Below are 7024 nucleotides of genomic sequence, written 5' to 3'. Positions count from 1 at the left end.
GCTGGAAGCCTGGCTAGCTTCAGTGGACAAGTCTGGGCTAACTGGCAAGTGCAAGGCCTGGATTTACCAGCATGGAATCCTCCCACGGATTTTATGGCCCCTTATGATATATGAGGCCCCGATCTCCACCATAGGGGGGTTCGACAGGACAGTCAGCAGGTTCCTGGGTAAATGGCTGGGGCTACCTCAGAGTCTGAGCAGCATTGCACTATATGGTCAAAACAACAAGCTAAAATTCCCACTAAGAGCGAGGCGTTCAAAGTGAGCCGTATTAGAGATGTGCTCCATTACAAAGATTCAGAGGACCCAAAGGTCTCCCAAGCAGGAATCAAAGTGCGAACGGGGTGGAAGTGGAAGGCAGCGGAGGCAGTTGACGTGGCTGAGTTGAGGTTCTGGCACTGGTTGGACCCATGGAAGGGTAGGGCTGGGGTATGCCGCGGCGTGCCACAGAAAGGAGGCACAGAGGAAGGATAGATCAATGATACAGAAAGAGTTGCTGGCAATCATTGAGTAGGAGCGAGCCAGCAGGGTGGTTGGGATGCCTCAGCAGGGAGCTTGGACAAGATGCGAACACTCAGTGGAATGCAAAGTATCATGGGCAGAGTCATGGAAGTCTGAGCCACACCATATACGTTTCCTGATACAGGCAGTCTATGACGTCCTACCAAGCCCCTCTAACTTGTTCTGCTGGGGAAAGATGGAGTCACCAGCCTGTAACCTGTGCCTAAAGAGGGGGACCCTGGACCACATCCTCAGCTGCTGTTCAAAAGCCCTGGCAGAGGGACACTATTGCTGGCGCCATGACCAAGTCCTAAAGGCAATAGCCAACACCATAAGCAGTGGCATTAGGCAATGTAAGAGCCTTCGCCCAGCGAAGAACATGATTTCCTATGTCCGGGCTAGGGAGAAGCCCCCACTAGCTGCTGGGGCCACCCAACTTAGGCCTCCCAACAGCAGCTCAAGATTAGGAATCAAAAGTTGACCTTGGAAAGCAACTGAAATTCCCAGAATCCATTGCCAGTGCAACCTTGAGGCCAGATATGCTGCTCATCGCAGAAGCTTCAAAGCAGGTTGTTTTCCTGGAATTGACCATCCCCTGGGAGGACCGGATCGATAAGGCATATGGGAGGAAAAGGGCAAAGTATGCGGACCTAGTAGAGGAGTGCCGGAACAATGCTTGGAAAGCAAGATGCGAGCCCATTGAGGTGGGATGCAAGGGGTTCATAGGCCAATCGCTTTGTAGGGCGTACAACATGCTGGGCATCACTGGGGGTAGCAAGCGCAGGGCCATTAAGGAGATAACAGAAGCAGCAGACGTAGTATCAAGGTGGCTGTCGATTAGGAGGGGGGAACCGTGGTCAGGTAGCGCTACCTGGACACAAACTGGGATTTGATCAACCCCAGCTGGGTCACCTGGGTGAGAGTGTATGATGTTTGAAAGCCCCGAAATACTCCATGATCCGAGGTAACATCGCTGAGGATGTGTCCAGGTTGTATCACTAGTTGATGTATGTGAAAGAAGGATGTGGAATTTTTGTTAAAAACTTCATAGTCCTTCATAGCAGGACACAGCCAAGCTCGAGGACTTCCTGACTAATACGAAGAGGAGCTCTGGAGGATCGACTGGAAGCAAAGTTCATCCATGAAAAAAGTTTACTTCAATCGCAGCATTCCTTACATGGATCTGACTGATCAAAAGACGGTGGATTTCCACCTGTACACAAACAATATGTTAAATCCTACTTTCATTGGAGATCAGAACTTATGAATGACTCATAGCGGACACTGTGATCCCTGCATTAATTCAGCATGCCTTATGGCGACAGATGGGATTCTTGATTTTGTCTGTAAAAAAAAGTACATGTCTTCTGCCCTCAGCCAAATGCACTAAAGGCTACAAAATATCCAAAACTGATTTTTCTTGAGCCACTTTTTTAATTTGTAGAAAAATCATCGCTTCTCACAGGGTTGCGGATACATAAAGCAGCTTTTCCTTTCAGCGCATGCGCACATTCAGCCCGCACGCATCTGGTGCCGTTTTCACAGGCAGACCCCACCTTTTCATACCACATATGGCCACTAGAGGGAGACGCAAGACAAAATACTTAGAACTTTACAATGAAATGTAAATCTTATTGCCTCAAACAAGAATAAATCACAATTAAACCTAATAACAAAAAACATGCCATATTGAGGAGGCAGAACACTCCCCGTCTGACATTTTCAAATGTCATCCTTCTTAATCAAACGTCAAACTATTGTGAAGATAACAAATATTAAGCATTGTTTGACACAAGCAAAACAACTTCACTGATGGATCTCACGTAGTGTTTCTTTTCTTCACTTCAATCTTTCGTACCTTGTTGTCTTTTCTGGGAAAAGTCTGAGTCACTAATCCAAGTGGCCAATCATTTCGTTTCTCTTGTCCATCTTTCAGCAGGACCACATCTCCAACTTGTAGATTGGGCTTTGATGTTTTCCATTTCCGAAGTTCTTGAAGTCCACTTAAGAACTCTTTCTTCCATCTTCCCCAGAAGATGTGGCCATATGCTGCACCCGTCTCCACTGTGCTCTGCAGAGGTCTTGTTTGTCAAACTGACCTGGTGGGGCTGCAGCTGTTCCAACATTTTGCGTGAGAAGCATGGCAGGGGTGAGAATTTCAGGATGTTCTGGGTCGGTGGAAACTGTAGTCAATGGCCTGGCATTAACAATTGCCATCACCTCCGCCATGAATGTCACCAACACCTCGTGTGTGAGTTTGGTTTTCCCTTGTTGGAATTGAATGGCATCAAGAACTCGTCGACTCACACTGATCATACGTTTCCAAGAGCCTGCAATGTGGGAGGCATGCGGTAGATTAAACTGCCACTTACAGCCAGTGTCTACAAGGTATGCATTTACGTTGCTGTTCTGGCAACCGGATTTGTTAATTTTGAGTTCCTTGAATTTGTGCCACAATCTGACCTAAGCAGTTTGACAGGACCTCTGAAGGCAATAAAGCAACGTAGAGCATTGATGAAGGATGATGTGTCCATTGATTCTCCAACTTCAATAAGTATAGGTCTGGTGCTCATACATGTGAACATTACTGCCCATCTTTTTGCACTTGCTTGAACACTTCTTGTCTTCCTGACTGACACAGGCCAGGGGCCAAAGACATCTAGACCTACATATGTGAAAAGAGGGTCCATGCTTGTTCTGTCTTCTGGCAAATTTTCCATTTGTTCTTGACACTTACCTCTTAATTTGCGGCACGTGACACAGTTAAAGATGACGCTGCTGATTTCTCTCTTTCCACCTACTATCCAGAAACCTGCAGCTCTGATTGCACCTTCAGTAAAGTGTCTGCCCTGATGGCATACTTGTGCATGAAAGTGTCGAATCAGGGGCTGAGTTACGTAGTGTTTGCCGGGCATGAGAATGGGATGCGTTTCTTCAATTGGCAGCTGAGCCATTTTTAGTCGTCCTCCGACTCTGAGAATTTTGTCGCTGTCCACGAGAGGACAAAATTTGCTGAGTGGGCTTTGTTTGTGTACGGACTCACCCTTTTCAATGTGACTGATGTCGTCCCTGTACACTTCTCCTTGAACTGCATGGATTATTGTGGTTTTGGCCTGTTGGAGTTGTTTTTTGTTGTTGGGCAAACGCTGACGAGGATCTTGAAAAGTGAATGGGGTGACCCAATCATTTGACTCAACCTTTGTGAACTCTTTGTTCATGATGTTAAGAAACGTCTCATCCTCTGCAGACAATGCCATCTTGTCATCATTGGGTGTTTGTTTGAAAATCTGTTCACCAAGATTATCTTTTGCTTGACATCTTTCATAAATGAGGAAGTTCTCTGTTGACTTCTCCTTTGTATACATTTTGTTGGTGCAGGGAGACAGCAGAGCGGGGCGACCGTTATCCAGTATGTTCGTTTATAAGAGTTAACGGTCGGCCTGTGTGCTCCTGCGAGGCACATCTCCCACAATGACCTATCCAAGGTTAAGCTGTTGGGCATAAGGCGCTTCATGAGGGCCATTTACTTGACGGGTACCTTGTGAGCCCGTATGATATCTCTACCAAGGAGCAGGAGAATTTCCGCTGAAGAATCGAGAGGTGGTATTTGTGTAGATAAATGTTTCAAATGAGGATGAGCAGCTGCAGCTTCTGGAGTTGGTATTTCATTCTTGTTGTCTGGGATTTGGTTGCACTCAGTGAGCAGGGGCAGGGGCATAGAGACTCGGCTATTGATGTCTTCAATATAAAAATCAAATGCTCTCCGCCCTTTTTTGTTGACTGTCCCCGAGCATGTTTTTAGCGTATATGGGAGGGCTTCACCATGCTGACCAAAAATGTCAAAAAAGTGTGAACAAGCCAGTGAAACATTGCTCTGGTCATCTAAGATTGCATACAATCTTCTCTTCCTTTCAGGGGCTGATTTGTGGTAAACAGTGACTAAACAAATCTTTCAACACGATTTACCGCGCAGACCTTGTCCACATACCTCAGTACAGTTTGAGGAAGTCACTATCGAGCTAGAGAGGTCTGGCTCCCCGACATGCACATTTGTTTTCTCGTCAGCGTCTGCAGCCTTCCATGGTGGTTGGCCGGCATGCATGGCAGAAATGTGCATGTAACTGTCGCACTCTGAACAGTGAACTGCGGCTTTACAATCTTTAGCTCTGTGCTCAGCTAAAGCTAGACACCTGTAACAGATAGAGAGTTGTTTGAGAAGAGTCTTTCTGTCATCCAATGACTTCAATCTGAACTCCCTGCACTTAGCCAGTGGATGCGGCTTCTTGTGAATGGGACACAGTTTATCAGGATCTGGAGGGTGATCATTAGCTGTGCTCATCTGTGTTTTGTTTGCTGAAATTGGAGCTCTGAAGTGTTGCTGGCTTTCTACTTTCCAGTTCTGCAGCATAAAGCTGGGATCTGTTTTCATCTCTGCGTGGTCATTCACAAACTGAACAAAATAAGAAAATGGTGGATAATGCACATCATAGTCTTTTTTATACTTCGACCCTTGACTAATCCATGACTCCTGCAGCCCATCCGGGAGCTTTTCAACAATGGGATTAATTCCTCTTGAAATATCCAAAAAGTTCAGACCAGGAAGATATCCTTCATTTTTTGCTGCATTGAGCTCCAAGAGGAGGTCAGCGAGTTCCTGTAGAAGTTGGTTGTCTTTAGAAGAAATTCTTGGAAAATTTTCAAGACGTTTGAACAAAGAAGCTTCAATGGCTTCCACTGAGCCATAATTTCTGTCTTTGCCACAAACAACGAAGGCCGTCTTCTGGATTGTTAACATGAACAGCTCTGATCCTTAATGTTGGAGAGATTTGCCACTAAGTCACTTAGTTAGCAGGTCCAGTTCTTCACCGTTAGTCAGACTTAAATCTTTTGTGGCATTGTGAAGCATTGATTTCCAGGCAACACAAGTCTCAGTTCGGTTGTTAAAAACTGTTAGCCCTGATGTCAGCAGATCACGACGCGAGAGTAAAGCAGCAAGGTTTGTGATGTCTGAAGGTCTCTGTGACGTTGAGGACAGAGCATTAATGGGTTGTCTGGGTGAGTGAGGTGGGGAAATTTTTGGCTGCCACGGTTGTGAAAAGCTCGACGGGTGCTCATGTGGCCTTGGAGTGGGTGACAGAGGGTTTGTTTGCGTTACTTCTGTATTACTTCTGTATTTCTCCTCTTGATGACTTTCTTCTTCTCTATACGAACTGTAAATGGCTTCTTACATAATCTTCAGTGCGTCTTTCTGATGAGGCTTTTGTAACTGGAAGTTCTGACTTTTCAAAAAACTCTGACTGTTCCATGAAAGCTGCTTCTAGAACTCTGGCTGCAGCAAGCGCTGCTTCGGCTTCTCCCTCTTGTTTCAGAGCATTAAGTTTAGCCTCCATGCATGCCTTTTCGATCTCAATGTCTATTTGGAGTTTGGCGTACTCTGCTCTGGCGACGGCAGCTTCAGCTTTAGCTCGTGCTTGAGCTGCAGCTAAGCTAGCCGCTGAACAACTTGAATGACGTGAAGAAGAGGATTTGCATTCTGACCTGACTTCCAAATGCTTACTCCCTCCGTGGTCGGACATGTTTATTTTCTTCGTCTGCGTTCTTGACTTGATGATTTTTTTACTCTTCTGCCCTCAGCCAAATGCACTAATTCAGCTTATGCAGTGAGCTAAACAAAGGGCTACAAAATATCCCAAACTCGTTTTTCTTGAGCCACTTTTTTAATTCGTAAAAAAAAAAAAACATCGCTTCTCACAGGGTTGCGGATACATAAAGCAGCTTTTCCTTTCAGCGCATGTGCACATTCATCCTGCACGTATCCGGTGCTGTTTTCCCAGGCAGACCCCAAATTTTCATACCACATATGGCCACTAGAGGGAGACGCAAGACAAAATACTTAGAACTTTACAATGAAATGTAAATCTTATTGCCTCAAACAAGAATAAATCACAATTAAAACCATATTAAACCAATAACAAAAACATGCCATATTGGGGAGGCAGAACAATCTGGTTGGACCCTTCTTTGTTTTTCTTATAGATGAGGGGAAAAAATGGAAATACAACCCAACTAGAAAGTGAATCGTCTTCCTTTTTTATGAACTTGAGGCACTGTCTGAACATGAAGAGATAAGATTATATGACTACATTTGTGAAATGCTTGTTTCCAGGTAGATAATTTCTTTCAGTTGTATTTACAGAATGAAAATAAACGTATAAATGAAACAACAATATAATTTTCAAAGATTATATGTATGTTTTTTATATCCCCCGTCAGAATCAAATATTCTGTTGTCCTTTCCAATTGAAGCAAATATGCGCATTTCCTCATAAACGTTATATTTTTACCAAGATACATTTGAAAAGGTACACATTTCATTCAGTAGTTTAAAAAATGAGTCATAATTTTTTAGAAGTCTTTATGCTTATCAATAAATGCTTGAGTCAAAAAAAATACTAGAACAGGTCAATGAAACAACAGTAAAAGTAGTTTCAATTTCTTAAACTAAAGAAAATAAAAATAAAAA

At 44.3% G+C, this 7024-nt stretch overlaps 1 pseudogene; it reads left to right on the top strand.

Moving 5' to 3' along the window:
* LOC112143820 overlaps positions 1-1787 on the top strand; it is a 5061-nt pseudogene extending 3274 nt beyond the window's left edge.
* The last annotated feature ends 5237 nt before the right edge of the window (positions 1788-7024 follow it).

Source organism: Oryzias melastigma, linkage group LG16 (genome assembly GCF_002922805.2).
Source record: "Oryzias melastigma strain HK-1 linkage group LG16, ASM292280v2, whole genome shotgun sequence".
NCBI classification, from domain to species: Eukaryota; Metazoa; Chordata; class Actinopteri; order Beloniformes; family Adrianichthyidae; genus Oryzias; species Oryzias melastigma.
This window is presented reverse-complemented; position numbering and strand designations above follow the sequence as displayed.